At 39.7% G+C, this 15,990-nt stretch overlaps 1 long non-coding RNA gene across 1 annotated transcript; it reads left to right on the forward strand.

Annotated features, from left to right (window-relative positions):
• The first annotated feature begins 8,631 nt into the window (after positions 1-8,631).
• LOC112560376 lies at positions 8,632-14,326 on the forward strand. Its single transcript, XR_003098514.1, has 2 exons — positions 8,632-11,880; positions 12,170-14,326. It is a non-coding gene; the product is annotated as an uncharacterized LOC112560376 (long non-coding RNA).
• The last annotated feature ends 1,664 nt before the right edge of the window (positions 14,327-15,990 follow it).

Raw genomic sequence — 15,990 nt, forward strand, 5'->3', positions numbered from 1 at the left:
GAAAGAGACACACGTGGTTCAAAGAAGAGGATTCTTCTGCTTGTCTTTAGAGATAAAACGGGTAGACATTGCTGTCAAAGCGCCGTCTTCCTGCACTAGTAAGGACAAAGGTAAATAAAGGTGCAGGTAAATAAAGGTGGAGTTACGGGAAGTACATCGACGTGTACAGTGCAACATATTTACCCATGTCAGAAGGTCTGTACTGTCACTCGCCAAAGTATGTTGTTCAGGAACATTTATAAGAAGGGTTGATCATGAAGAATGTTGAAGGAGGCTGGGTGGGGTAAAGCAATGAAAAGAGAAAGACGGACTACAGACACGTACTGTACCTACGTTTCGCTCTTGTGTGTAGGCTGAGAAATGAAAAAAAAAAAGAGAAAGAGACAGAGACCAGAGGCGGCTTTAGGAATGCTCGGGGCCTGGGGCTGACCATCCGCGCGGGGCCGGGGTAATGGAGTACGTGTATCAACATCCCTATTGATGTGATGCCGGAAGCAATGATTTATATACAGAGCAGCGACCCCTCGCCAAAGACACAACGTTAGAAAACGACGAATCGGACGGAGAGGACAGGAGGAAATCAGTGGCGTGATGGAACTAAAAGACGATGGCGACGACAGAGTGGCTGAATATGAAGACAAAGGCATTTTGGGGTGAAGTGGTTTAATGTGTAGAATTAGACACTTGTTTCCACCGCCCATCGATGTTTTCACTCATCCCAACTCTCCCCACGACATGGTAATGAGGTCACAACTCCCCCACGACATGGTAATGAGGTCATAACTCTCCCCACGACATGGTAATGAGGTCACAGAGTTTAGTTGCTTTTTGTAGAAGTCCGTCGACTTCCTGAGCATGTTTACCGTTCTTTCTGTTTTTGTGCACCTGTCCACGCAGTGGCTTTACATGGTTTTCCACTTAGCAGCGTGGCGTTTGATCTGTCTGTGATGACTGAAGTTATATATTAACCGTCAGATTCATTTTCTGTTCTTTCCAGTTGTCACGCAGTATGGCAGAATAAGCCTAATGAGCTGCGCCTTGTGTACATTGCCTTTTTATGCATGATTTTTTGGCTTGTATATTGTCACTGTTTTTTAAAACTTTGTCCCACGTGATTTTGGCCTGTTTCTGACCTCGCTTGCATACGTACAGAGACAGAGAGGAATCGTCCACTCTCACTTCACGTGTGTATGAAGTAAAAGGGGAGGAGCTTGATGACGTTGAGGGTATGTCGTTGTCATTGCCATAAGCATCACCATCATCGTCACCATCCTCACTAGCTGCAGTGTGCGGGTCTCCTGCCTTCGACCTTCATTTCATTTTCATTTCATTAGTTTGCAACCCTATTCCATAGCTTCAGAGCCTACCTTTTACCCTCACCCTTAGAATGGCATTGTCCAAGCAGCTTGGTTTCCTCTTCACTTTGACCATTTGTTGTTTGAAGAAGGGGGGCACTTTCTGCTTCTTTTAATTTGTATTTTATGATTATTATTTTTTGTTTGTGGAATATGGTTTTGCTTGCAGTACGTATGCCGCGAGAGGACTCTTGCTGGGATAATTAAGAAAGAAAATGTCACCTGACGTCGTGCAGTTTCACAAGCCGTACTCTTAACCCTTTGTCCGACAGAGTCGGGTTGCGGTCCGTGGTAGATCAGACCCTCGGTGTGCGGAAGTGTGGCCTCGCCGACATGATAAATGCCAGCCAGACCTGAGAGTTCGAAGGCGGGGGTGCGTAAGACTTGGTCAGTTAGCTGCGAAATATATATATGATATAGCCACCATACTCTCTCTCTCAAGTTGTGTCTTGGTGTGCACGGCGTGACCTCCAGAAGTAGCTCTCACGTGCTCTCTTGCCTAGGCCTTCCGTGTGCCGTGTTCCTCTTGCTCAACGCCCCCTTTCCTTCCCATGTGCACGCCTCAGTCATGTTTTGGCATTTTGTCTTCAGTAATAATCTTTCAAACTTCGACTTCGGTGGGAGCCATGCTAACGCCATTTCCGCTTTCTGTCGCTTAAAAGACAAAACTACCAATATTACAGCAATGTTCATTTGACTAATTACTCCATTTTCCAATATTTGGAAGTTGTAACCTGTGCAAGAAGCTTCAGTTTTCGCCTCTAAAAGCCTTTCCTCTGTAAAGTCGCTGCCTTTGAATAGAAGAGAAACATACTGAGTGTTGCTAAGAAGACGACTCAGTAGTTCACCTAGGAACTAGGGCGTCTCAAGTTGTATCCGTCTCAAAGAGTTGCTCTCTCCATCCCTCAGTATTGTAGGCTCGACGTGTCTTCGCGATGTTACCTCCCGTGAAAAACGCGAGAACCAGAACAAAGTAAGGACATCGGCGGAGCACCTCAATGAGGTTTTGAGGCGTCTGTTGCAGTGTGTGTGTGGTTGGTGGGGTGCGCTTGTAAATATGTGCGTGCATGGATGAGTGCGAGAGTGCGTGAGCAAGCGAGTGAAGGAAGGATATATGCAGGAAAAGGTAAGGAAAAATACTGTGGTGCTTTCCATTTGCTTTTTGCACGCTCTGCAAATATTATTTATTAACCTTCTTACAGAACTTCCGCTTGCTTTTTGAGTGATCGAGTTTTCGCTTTGCTTGACATGTTGTTGCATGTGTGTTGAAGTGGTTTTTTAAAAATTATTATTATTTTGTTTATGGCATAGCGTAGCTTTCCAGTGTTTAGTCTTCCTTGTTTTTATCAATCAGTTCTCATTTACTTCTTTCCATAACGGTTATGTCTGGCACTCAAGATGACTCATGTAATATAAACGTGCTAAAAGTATTTATTGATAACGCAGAAAGAGCAAACAATCAAAAACATGACTGACATCCATAATCTTTTGAGCAGACAATCAGATGTGTGGTGTCCTGTCCTTTATAGCATAACAAAGTGCTTTTTAAAGAAAATGCTCAGCAAATGATTAGTGTAAAGCAGGGGTGGGCAAATAGCGGCCCGAAAGTGTTCAGAAGCCTTTGGCAACAAAAAAAAGAAGTTACGCTTAGTCCTTCCCACACCTGCTGCGTATGTAATGGCCGGCCGGTCATTGCTTTCAGATGCAAACTTGCAGTCAGTTATGAGAGTATCTGCCAGTAATTTGAGCCAAATTTTAAAGAATGTTTCAGCAAAATTGTATTCAAAACATTTTCTCATTAAATTGCTTAATTGTTCATTCCTCATTATGCGTTTGTTTAAAATTTGGCAATTTTACATGGTTCGTATTTCAAACAAGGTGCGGCCCTCGGACTAAAATGCGGCCCTCGCAACAAAAAAGTTTGCCCAGGTGTAAAGAATTCATCAACTTAAGCCTTTCGCGCTTAAATTTCGCAATTTAATCAATTTCAATATTTCTAGCTAGCTCGAACTGTGTTTTATCATGGCGTCGAGTACCACAAATTTTCAATAAACAGTCGCGATATTAGATGCTGTTCAAATTGTCTCACCTTTTGCTATGCAAACATAACAGTTTATCCGCTGATACTGCCGTGTGCACACTGCTGAAAGTTTCAAACAATGGTCATGTACGTGTAAGATATCTTTTACTTTTAAATAATGCCTACATGGTTACTGTAATAAGAAATATAATTTGTTTGGGTTTTGGTAGCTTTGGTACGAAAAAGTTTAATCAGAAAGTCAAGATTTATTTTTTATTCACTTTCCAATGTGCTATGGTTGCCACAAAATCTGTTTCAATACAGTTTACGAGTGAAGTTTTTAATTCAAATATAGATGTGTGAGAGTAGCCAAAGAAGCCATAGATGAAGTTAAAAAGTTCGGTCGATTAGAGACTGAAAGGTTTTTTTCCCCCTGATTGAAAGTGTTCAAATCGACTGTGGGTTTTTTTTTTTTCTTTGGGTTTTTGGTTTTTTTTTTGCATCTTTATAAAAAGTTGTTAAAAAGAGAAAATAACTACGTGTCTTTCACAATTTAAAAAAAGCAAATTGTTTCTTTGACAACTTAGCTTGCGCTAATGTTGAATTTTACTGTATTGGGACTCGATTTTTGAAAGCAGTCAGAAGAGTATAATGGTTATACTCATGAAAAAGATTACATTTATTGATTCTCAAGTCACTCATAACTGAAAAACCATTCGTGATACAAGATCATTATGAGAGTGTCGATTTCCTGCCTGGCCACTCTGTTCCTCTCTTTTCTATCAGCTCAGAGCTAAATGAACAGCGTTAGGATGTTACCTGCGCCTGTGATTGCTATTGTTTTGCGCTAAAAGCCTACAAGCTGAAAGTGATAGCGAGCCCCGGTGTTGGCCAAGGAATATTTCTGCCTTGGCTTAAAGTATTGTTAATAAATGTCTTCTTGTTGGATCCCCTACCTCACGTTGTTCAGTCTACATTGTGCCCACGAATCATAGAGCACTTATAATCAACGAGTACGGCAACAAGCTTTAAATTGTTATTGAACTGCTTTACAAAAATTCCTGTCTTGGTTTAAAGCTATACTAACCGTTGATAACAAAAATAGCATTTTAAACACTTAAATAACTTAAAGTCTTAAAAGAACAGAAGAATTAGCAGGTGGAGAGAATGTGATTGCTAATCTTTTGAAACAAACTTTTCGCCGTGTAGAGTGCACATAGCGGTTTCTCACAATTTTACCAGAGTAGCTGGGCTTGATATCAATGGCTTGGCTACTAGAAATTGCTTTGTCTCTCAATTCACACTTGGTGCTTATCTCTCTAGACATTTAAAACTTATTGTCACAGATTTATCTTCATATCTACAAATGCCACGTCTTTCACTACATTTTTTTGATAGCTGGACCCGCGGTCGTCTGCTCATGTTGCATTGGTTTTGTTTTTTTGTTTTCTTGGGGGAGGGGGCTTGGATTTTAGTCTGTAATCTTGTCCTGTTGTCATGCATGAGCAATCCACTGTGATCGAAGGCAATGATACAAAATATGCTGTTATACTGTGAAAAGTATGTATACCGTAGTATTTGTAGAAGTGTTGTGCTTCCTTTGCTCATGGAAAAAAAATCTGATGTTGATGTATGCACCCTGCAAGTCTCTTCGGATTTACACTATGTTAATTAAATTTCCACTCTGCTTAAAGACAAATCTTTCACTTACATTTTCCTTGCTACATGCTCTTGAAATCTTTTTATTTGTCTCTGTTGAAATAAATCATACAACACCCATACTATTTTCTGAACTCTTTTTTCCAATGTTTTCTTATAACATGTGTTCTTTCAACTTATGTTAAACTAAATGTACAACACTAACACGCACATAAACACATGCATGCACGCATGAACTAAAAATAGTATTTGTAAATTAATAACCATATAGACAGACTTTCAGACAAATAGCCTGAAAAATATGTATTGAATATAGCTAACACGGCATTCAATAAATCATAGCTGAATTATATTGCTTTGTGTGCGGCTTCTTCAAATAATTTTTAGCTGTTTTCTTTCAGATTGGTTTGCTTAGTTTCTGCCCACTTGAGCTTGTAGTCATTTTGTTTGTTATAATTTTTTGTCATTATCATCTTTTGCTTTCAACATTATACAGAGGAGCTACTTTTTGTATGTCATCGATAAGGGGCGGACTCTCGTCGATCCGACCCTGTTGACAGAGCTCCCACTTTTCGTTTGCTTTCTCTGATCTCCCTCAAGCATCGTGTTTTATTTGATAATCACAGTCACAGTCACAACCTTCATGAGGAGTCAACATGCAAAAGGTGAATACCTGCATGTGTGTTGGCACTAGAAGTGCCCTGAGTGCAAACACAAATGAAGAGCCTTGAGCCTTGAAATGTAAATATTTACAAATATATAGCCTGTGTTCAGTCAAAGGTTGTGTTTAATGCGTTACATTATTTCACTGATAACCCAGATGATGCATAATTTAATAATTGAAAGCAAGTGACTATTTAATATACACACATCAATGGAGGAGTTCATTGCATTTACAAAGTGTCTACACACATGCTAAACATACAAAGTGGCATTTAGAGAGGGCAATATGGTAGTTTATGTTGAAAACTCCTTTATACAAGTATGTGATTCCAACACACAAAATATAACTTCATTGACCAATGACAAGCATTAGTAATACCAGAGGTTAACTTTAACATGTCCACCACCGCCACTCCTGAGTATGGTACCTCTGCTCCGCCGGTCCCTCGCAAGGAGATGGGGAGATGTTTTAGCTGCAAGTCCTGTATGTGCCCTCGTGCCCACTATTCAGTGACCGTCGTTACCTTACTGCCGGTGTCGAGCAACGCCATCACTCAACTGCCATGAATTACAACCTCCGCCTTCGGACACTTTCCAGTCAGGCCAGCTACACTTTATTTACCTGTCATCCTGTTACGGACGACGGGGGCAGTCACTTTCCCTGACCGGTCGGGCTGCAGTCCTCCGATATGTAGCCCCTTAACAAACTGGCCGTTCGCTTTCGCCTGCAAATTCTGGAGCGTCGCGGCGTATTCGTCGACCGCCTCATCACGTCGCTGTCGGCAATTGTAGGAACTGGCAATGATGTCGACATCTTTCCGTTCGCCGTACGCCTCCACTAGGACACCCAAGATCTTTCTCGGCGTGCCTATTGCGTCATGCGGGAGCATCAAAACTCGACGTCTGGCAGGTCCCTCCAGCGAGCTCAAGATGTAACCACAAGCCGCATTCTGAGACATCGGGTTTAAGGCGAGAGCTAACTCAACCTCTCTTTCAATCTCGTCGACACTCGTTGGTCCACCGGCAAACTACTGAAAGCGGAATAACTAGTATGGTCGTAGAGCCCCTGCCGTGCTGTCGTCCTCTGCAACCATTGTGCACCTCTCTGCTGACACTCATCCTGCTCTCAGCGCCAAAGATGGAACCGAGTGTTGGGGGGGGGGGGGGTAGCGTATGTGACGACAACAAACGTCCAGCACTCAAACAAAGGCAGAAACAGTCAGCAGGTGTGCGCCAACACTAGTCCCGCCAAAACTAGCAACAACGCCGGACTACCCGCCCTCTACAAATCCATAGAGCGCTGAAACAGATGTTGACAAATGCCTCCAAGCAGGGCCGCCGAGAGCTAGCCGGGGCCCCGGGACAGACGACCTCTCCGGGCCCCTTATACTTGTAATCGTAAATTATTTTCCCAGTATATAATGTATGTTTACAATTCGAATCTCAATATCTACACTCAAACTCAACTTCTGCATGTGTAATGCTTGGGTGTTCTGTCCTTAGACCTTTCTTTAAAAGAAAAAGAAAAGGAGAAGAAAAAAAAAATCCACTGACCAAGGCCGGGCCCCCTTGACAGCCGCGGGCCCGGGTACACCAGACCCCTGTCCCCCCCCCTCTCGTCAGGCCTGCCTCCAAGTTGATGAGCACAGAAACGTAATGTTCTGCCACAAATACCATCAAGACTGGAGGCCTTGCGATCATTCACTCGCTGAAACAGCTCCACAAACTACTCATGACAAATCTCAACCTTCTGTACAGGGTGAAGAGAACTACGCACATCTTTCATTTGCACTGAGAAGTCATGAGACTCGAATCGAGCAAAGAAAGCATTCCGAGCATTAGGCATGGCCGTACTCTCAACGCATGAGATCGAGATTTTGTCTTTCGACCTCTTACTCCGACCGTCACTATTGGCCATGTTGTTGAGTCCCTGCCAAGCTACTAGGATGTTACCTGTAGCAAACTGAGACTCGATTTTGGACTTGTGTTGCACCTTGACCCAACGGACAGCATCACGGACCTCTCTATGTACCAATTTTCTGTCGTGGGCAGAACCCGTGAAGAACACATGTTTCTTCTTGTTACCCACTGCTTTTAGGTCTTTGGTCACCCAAGGTTTGTTGTTAGGATAAAACATAAACTGCTTTGATGGACTGGTGCAATCTACACTTTTTTACTCCTAACTTTTACTCCTAACTGTGTGTTAAATGTCTGTATATGTATATGCCTGCCCTTGTGAGCGAAGACAAATTTCTGTCCTGGGTCTCCTGGACAGACAATAAAGTCTGTTTTGATTTTGATTAAGTCTGCTAATTTACAAAGCAAGTGCTCAGTAACAAAACGAAAGTGGTACATCGTAAAAAATGGAATGGCTTGATAAAAAAAATTCCTAGTTTCTTACATTTATTCTAGGACCATACCCTTCACACTCACACACCTTTCACTTAGTATTCAGCAGTTGAAATGATAAAGGAAATGATTTTTTGTATATATATTTTTATTGCTTCTGCACTTTTGGAATAGCATCAGGTTTGCCTGCAGCGACATGTTCAGATATTGAGTAAATGACAATTTCCTGACAAGTTACTAATTGCAACAAAACCCAAATTCCTCTCCTCGACATATTGACTATTGGGCAATAGTGTTCAAACTCTTCCTATCATGGACAGACAAGCAAAGCATTAGGCATGTTTAACCAGTGCTTGTATTTGTGGGGATTTGATTTTATAACCTTTTACTTTAAGAATTCTTGAAGAAATATTTTGTGTAATCTAGCACTTCTTGACTTGGTTCATTCCTTACATCTTCACCCTTGCACTTAGTTCATGTTTTTCAGAAAGTCATCAGTTTGTGAAGCTTATGATTCAAGAATCTTTATTTTTTTCACCCTTTCAAGGGTATTGAGATATTCAAAATATACACATATTCACACGCATTACTATATATTTTATATGCAATATCCCTCTCACACACACACATTCACTGGTCAGTTTGTAACAGTTAATACATTAAAGACCATTTTTTGCCTCACTCACTTGTTCTTTCCTTCTTCTAGCCCTTTCATGCAAATCGCATCACTGCATGTGTAATCAAATAAATCAAAGTATATAAGCACATGTAAACAAGCAAAAAGTTTTGGAGGGGATGTTTCTGCCCCTCCATTTCATTCTTACCTAAATACAGATATATACACATACATTCTTACTTATATCTGCATACATATATAAAATTCCCCCTTTACACACATACTCATTGATGTTTATATATATACACAAACCACATGCACATACATATATATATAAACCTTCACTCTCCCTCGACACACACGTACTCATATCAGCATATATGTATAATCTAAAATCTATTTTCACACATGCGCACACATCTGCTTATGCATACATTTTTAGGTATCTTCAATCAATATCAGAAGATCTGCCAGACGATGCCGTTTTCGAGCTCAATTACAAATTGTTCGATGAGGTCCATTGCTTTATTAAAGAGAAAAAAGCATCCAACAGAAACGGAATGGACGCGGCTGGTTCCAGCAAACACAAAAGCCTGTAGTTTAATGTTTATGTAACCATTCGTTTCAGTTTGAATGTTATTTTTGTTCAAGTTATTATTTCATTGTCATTTATTTTTAAAATGAATGGTTTGCGCTTTGTGTGTGTGGGGGTAGATACAGGGATGTAAACCTCACCTGGACATTTCAACCTCCAAAACCCATCCGTTCATTGAATATTCGTTACCAACATACGCTACTTGCACCTGCGATCAATGAGGGCTGCTAAAAGTGTATATACATCACGCCAACAGTGTATATATGTCATGTTAACAGTGTACTATGTCCCGCTGGTATATTTAGAACTAAACCACAAGCTATTTGATCAAGTACATCATTTTGTTACACAATAAAAAGCGTCCAACAGAAACTGTAGTTTTGACAATCAGAGTTATTATAGTTACTGATAAAAGAGAAGCGAAGGGAGCCACAGCCAGGTGGGGGGCCAGGTGTGATTCTGCACACCCACTCATCGAGACCCAACTCCCACTCCTCAAGACAGATCTACCTCTTAAAGAGACCCAACTACATCTCTTCAAGACTCTCTTCACCTCCTCAACTCACCTCCCCTGTTCAACGTAAAGCCAGCAGCTAAGGGACACTTCTTTGTCCGTTTTTATTATTTGCAGCAAAACACAGAAGAGTGAATAGAGCTAAACCCTGGGAGGAGTGATTCTGCTCCACAAAGCAGAGGGTATCTGCGCTCCATTACTGATGGTCTATCGGAGGAAGAGTCTCTCCAGTTGAATTATACATTGAACTCCGAGGTGCGTCGATTTCTCAACGAGAGGAAAGCGCCTCATTAGAGACGGCCAGCAGAAAAGGTAAACCATCATAAAGAAAAAGACACGCTATCAAGGTGTCTTGGAAGAGAGTAGCCCTGTACATACAATAAAGAACCTTTTTAGAACTTATATATACTCTAAAGTAAATATACTATTTATTTATTAATTCCAACCATGTCGATTTAATTTAATGTAGTTAATTTAATGTACCCCCACACACATATGCATGGCTAGACACATTAATTAAGACTTTTTAAATTATTTGCAGAGAAATAAAGAAGAGGATCTGCCTGGACCAAGCAAAGGGAAAACCGACAAGAAATGTATGTAAAAGTTAAACATCAGATCTGTAGAAAATAGTTCTGGATATTATTTTCACTTTGGACCAATGATACCCTATGAATGACATTATAGATTTCAAAATGACCTTAGAGGAAAAAAATTCTTAAATGTTTAAGATCTAATGTTTTCTAATTTTTGAAATGACTTTTTTCTCTCTTTTTTCAAAATAGGTAAAGGAAAGAAAAGGAGATTAGAAGAGGTAAGTCCGTTATGTTTCTTCTGATTTTATTTACCTGATATAGTAGGTTGAAATATACACATGCATAATGTCTTCTTTTTTAAAAAAAAAAAGCTTGGCTTCTGGTCAGTTTGAAGTACAAGCAGAATGTAGCAATTTTTTTTTAGGATCAGGTTAAGTTAATTTAATGTACCCCCACACACATATGGATGCCTAGACACGTTAATTAAGACTTTAAAAAATTATTTGCAGGCCGCCGATAGCGACGACAGCAGGAGCAGCACACCCACACCTCAAAGAGAGAATCAGGGTACGTACAATACGGAACGTTTATTTAACTTATATATATATACTCTAAAGGAAATATAATATTTATTTATTAATTCCATGTCCAAAGTCAATGCAGAATACCACGCTCATCAGAGAAGGATTAGAGCACAAGTTAACAAATACATGAAAGGCTTCTCAAAATCTAGATCTGAGAATCTCCTCTCAGAACTCTTTCTGTAGGATTGGTTTCAGTTGCCATTAGATTATTTGTATTTAGTGTGATCGATACCAACACAACCAGGTACGGAGTGTCAGAAGTCTTTTTGCGTGGTTTTTTTTTCAGCGAAAGGTGGCTCTCGCCACAGAAGAAAACTTAAAGCTATCGAAAACTTATGTGGCCTTATCCAGTCCGCAGCGGAGGGACTATACCTAGAGCAAGTACTTCCGCTAGGCATAACGACGAAGTTTTCAAGAATTTGCCACTGGTGGAGAGGTAAACCATCATACAGCCAGTAACTAAGGCTCTAAGGTCATAGATGAACAAGTTTTGTAAATGGTTGAAACATGCAGAAAATAAAAACAGCATGCCTGAGATGAAATTTAAAACCAGGACATTCATTTATCTTTATTCTCATACATGGAAATATTTAGTTACAACACATTTGGTCCCCAGAAGAATAAGTAGTCTTTCTTCTTTTGGAAATTGTAAATTCAGTTATATGAGAACATTGAGATGATGAAATTCTCATACCAACGGTCTACCATTTTCCAGACTCCAGCGCAAGAGATGGCGCACAACGAGGAAACACGAAATTACCTGTGACTTCTGCTTGCTGTCATCCAGTTTTTGTGTGTTTAATTTCTTTTTTAACTTTTGCGTTAAAGACTCGAATAAATCATAAACTGAAGCGTTATCGAAGTTACGAGCTGTGCAACAGCTATTTGGTTTTCTCCAAACTATATCTGAAGGATTATCGTTGGAAGACTTCTTAAAACTTAGTCTCATTCTCCATACAGAAACTAATAAATTTCTCATTGCCGAAAAGGTAAACCATCATAGAGAAGACTCCACTCACCTCCCCTGGTTCACCATAGAGCCAGCAACTAAGGGACACCTCTTTGTCCATTTTTATTAGTTGCAGCAAAACACAGAAGAGCGAAGGGAGCCAAAGCCAGGATGGAGTGATTCTGCCCCACAAAGCAGATGGTATCTGCGCTCCATTTCTGATGGTCTATCGGAGGAAGAGTCTCCAATTGAATTATACATTGCACTCCGAGGTCCGTCGATTTCTCAACGAGAGGAAAGAGCCTAATTAGAGACGGCCAGCAGAAAAGGTAAACCATCATAAAGAAAAAGACACGCTATCAAAGTGTCTCGGAAGAGAGGAGGAGCCGAGTACATACAATGCAGAACGTTTTTATAACTTATATATACTCTAAAGTAAATATACTATTTATTTATTAATTCCAACCATGTCCAAATTCAATGCAGAATACCACGGATGAAAGAGCATGAATGACAAAAGAGAGTTTTTTACAACTTGACAGTATAACATTTTTTTGTGTTTTGTTTTGTTTTGCTTGCATATGTATAAGATAAATTGTGATGATTATGAAGGGAGGCAAAACCAGGGGAGAGTGATTCTGCCCCACCAAGGAGAGGGAGGAGGTTGAATGAAAAAAATGGGGAAACAAAAGATTTTCTCATTAAAGGTGAGCTTTACAGCAAAGCTTACAGAGGACATTATTAGAGATCTCCTTTTTGGAAGTACATGATATGTGAGTCAATGTTATTATTTGCAGAAAAATCTAGAAAAGCGAAGGGAGCCACAGCCAGCTGGGGAGTGATTCTGCACTTGATTTAAAAAAAAAAACGGATGGAAAAGCGTGAATGACGAAAGAGATTGAGTGACAAAAGTTCTCAGAATGCGTTTATGGATGATGTAAATTATTTGCTGTTGACCTATTTTGTCTTCTTTCTTCACTGATCGATACCAAGGCAATAAGGTACGGAGTGTAGGAAGTCTTTTTGCATCTTTTTTTTTTCAGCCTATAGAAACACAAAGCGGGGTAGATGGTCGCTCAAAAAAGCCAGAACAAGCGAGTACCTATTTTGGTACATGCAATCTATTACGGAGGGGCTTCCAGAAGAGGCAGGACTTGAAATCAATTACAAATTGCACACTGAGTATTACCAGTTTTTGGAAGAGAGAAAAGCATCTCATTAGATACAGAATGGGCATAGCTGGTTCCTACCAGCAAAAAAGGTAAACCATCATAAAGCCATTAACTAAGGCTCTGACATGAAAGATGCAGTAACTAAGGTAAACCATCATAAAGCCAGTAACTAAGGCTCTAACGTCATAGAGGAACCAGTTTTGTAAATAGTTGAAACATGCAGAAAATGAAAACAGCATGCCTGAGACGAAATTTAAAACCAGGACATCTATTTATCTTTATTCACGATCAACTCTAAACTGTTGCACCACTAGACTGACCTCAGCGCGAGAAAGATATGAGTGCAGCTAGGGAATGCATGTTTGAACGGTCAGCAATGGAGGAGTGGGGTTTTATTATTTTCTTACAAAGTTCAAATTGTGCATAATCATTTGCAAAGATTATGGTTGCCTGCGGTTGTTACATGGTCTCCAAAAAAAGGAGAGGGGCAATGGAAGAAAGGAGGAGCCCTGTACTTACAATACAGAACATTTATTTAACTTATATATACCCTAAAGTAAATATACTATTTATTTATTAATTCCAACCATGTCCAAATTCAATGCAGATTAGATACCTTCGATCGATTACCGAAGATCTACCAGAAGAAGTGTGTTATTTACGTAGGTGGATGACTGTTTAGTCAAGCAAATTGTTACTTCATATATGGATTATTTAGGTAAATGAATGACAGCAAAGTCACAATGTATTGAACCTGTGACTTTCATTTTTTTTTTTTTCAGCCTCTAGTTTAATGTTTATGTAACCATTCGTTTCAGTTTCAATGTTATTTTTGTTCAAGTTGTTCTCATTTCATTGTCATTTATTTTTAAAATGAATGGTTTGCGTTTTGTGTGTGTGTGTGTTTTGGGGGTGTGTAGATACTGGGATTTAATGCATATGTGGTCCTTTGGCTGCCTTAAAAATACTTTAATGTTTTAGACCTAATGTTTTATAATTTTAAAGTGACTTTTTTCTCTTTTTTTCAAAATAGTGATGGAAGGGAAAAGGAAAAGAAGAAGACAAGAAGTAAGTTCCTCATGTTTCTTCTGATTTTATTTACCCATTCCTGACGGCTGTTTACTTTGCATGCTTGGGAGTAGTGTTAGCTCAGGAAAGGCATTTTATGTTGCTTTTGCTTGCTTTTTGACAGTTTTATTTTGTTAGCCTTATTTTCTACTGTATTTATCTTCCATAAATCATTGGTGTTTTATATGGGTATTCTTATACTAGTAGGTTGAAATATGCACATGTATAATGTCTTTCTTTTTTTTTAAAAAAAAAAAAAAAAAGCTTGGCTTCTGGTAAGTTTAAAGTACAAGCCGAGTGCAACAATTTTCTTTAGGATCGTTTTTTTTTTTTTCCGAATACCTATGGATACCAAAAAAATGGATACCAAAAGACTCCGGAAAGAGGATCTCAACCAGACCTGGGCAAAGGCCGGCCCGCCTCCTATCTCTGACCGGCCCGCCCGATTTAAAAAAAAAAAAAAAAAAAAAAAGCTTGGCTTCTGGTAAGTTTAAAGTACAAGCCGAGTGCAACAATTTTTCTTTAGGATCGTTTTTTTTTTTTTCCGAATAGCTATGGATACCAAAAAAAATGGATATCAAAAGACTCTGCCAAGAGGATCTTAACCAGACCTGGGCAAAGGCCGCCCGCCTCCTATCTCTGACCGGCCTGCCCGCTTTAAAAAAAAAAAAAGCTTGGCTTCTGTAAGTTTAAAGTACAAGCCGAGTGGAACAATTTTTCTTTAGGATCGTTTTTTTTTTTTTTCCGAATAGCTATGGATACCAAAAAAAATGGATACCAAAAGAAGCCAACAAAAGAGGATCTTAACCAGACCTGGGCAAAAAGGCCGGCCCGCCTCCTATCTCTGACCGGCCCCGCCCGCTTTTAAAAAAAAAAAAAAAAAAAAAAGCTTGGCTTCTGGTAAGTTTAAAGTACAAGCCGAGTTGCAACAATTTTTCTTTAGGATCAGGTTAAGTTAATTTAAATGTAGCCCACCCCCAAAAAAATATGCATGCCTAGACACATTAATTAGACTTTTTTTTAATATTTGCAGTCAGATTCTAAAACAAGTCAATATGATATATGAAGGGAAAGCGAGATGCGCCACAAAAGTCCCTATGTTTCTTCTGATTTATTTAACCTGTAAAACCTGACTACTGTGTTTACTTTGCATGCTTGGGAGTAGTGTTAGCTCAGGAAAGGCATTTTATGTTGCTTTTGCTTGCTTTTTGACAGTTTTATTTTGTTAGCCTTATTTTCTACTGTATTTATCTTCCATAAATCATTGGTGTTTTATATGGGTATTCTTATACTAGTAGGTTGAAATATGCACATGTATAATGTCTTTCTTTTTTTTAAAAAAAAAAAAAAAAAAAAAGCTTGGCTTCTGGTAAGTTTAAAGTACAAGCCGAGTGCAACAATTTTTCTTTAGGATCGTTTTTTTTTTTCCGAATAGCTATGGATACCAAAAAAATGGATACCAAAAGACTCTGCCAAGAGGATCTTAACCAGACCTGGGCAAAGGCCGGCCCGCGTATCTTTTTTTCTTGAACAGTGAAGCAACTTCGGAAGCCTTCGGAACTTCGGAAGCCTTCGGAAGCGTGACGTCAGCGACCTTGCACACTTCCCTTCTAAGCCAACCTCCGCTTCACTCTTTGACAGCTATGAAACTTGTTCTGGGGGCTTATTCTACAACTTTTAAATACTATGAAGGGTGGCACAAAGTGAATTATGACAGGCAAAATAGCTCAAGGCCTTAAACTGATGACAGATAAAGGTAAAATCAATGAGGGCCCATCCAACACAAGCGAGACGATGTTTCTACAAGTACGTTAGATTGCAATGCTTCGTAAGCTTCGCCTCTGTAGTCGAGTGGTGAGGTGTGAGGCCTGTTGTTTGAAAGTAGGTGTGTTCGAAACTTGGGGTGGCGA

This window comes from Pomacea canaliculata, linkage group LG3 (assembly GCF_003073045.1).
Source record: "Pomacea canaliculata isolate SZHN2017 linkage group LG3, ASM307304v1, whole genome shotgun sequence".
Taxonomy (NCBI): Eukaryota; Metazoa; Mollusca; class Gastropoda; order Architaenioglossa; family Ampullariidae; genus Pomacea; species Pomacea canaliculata.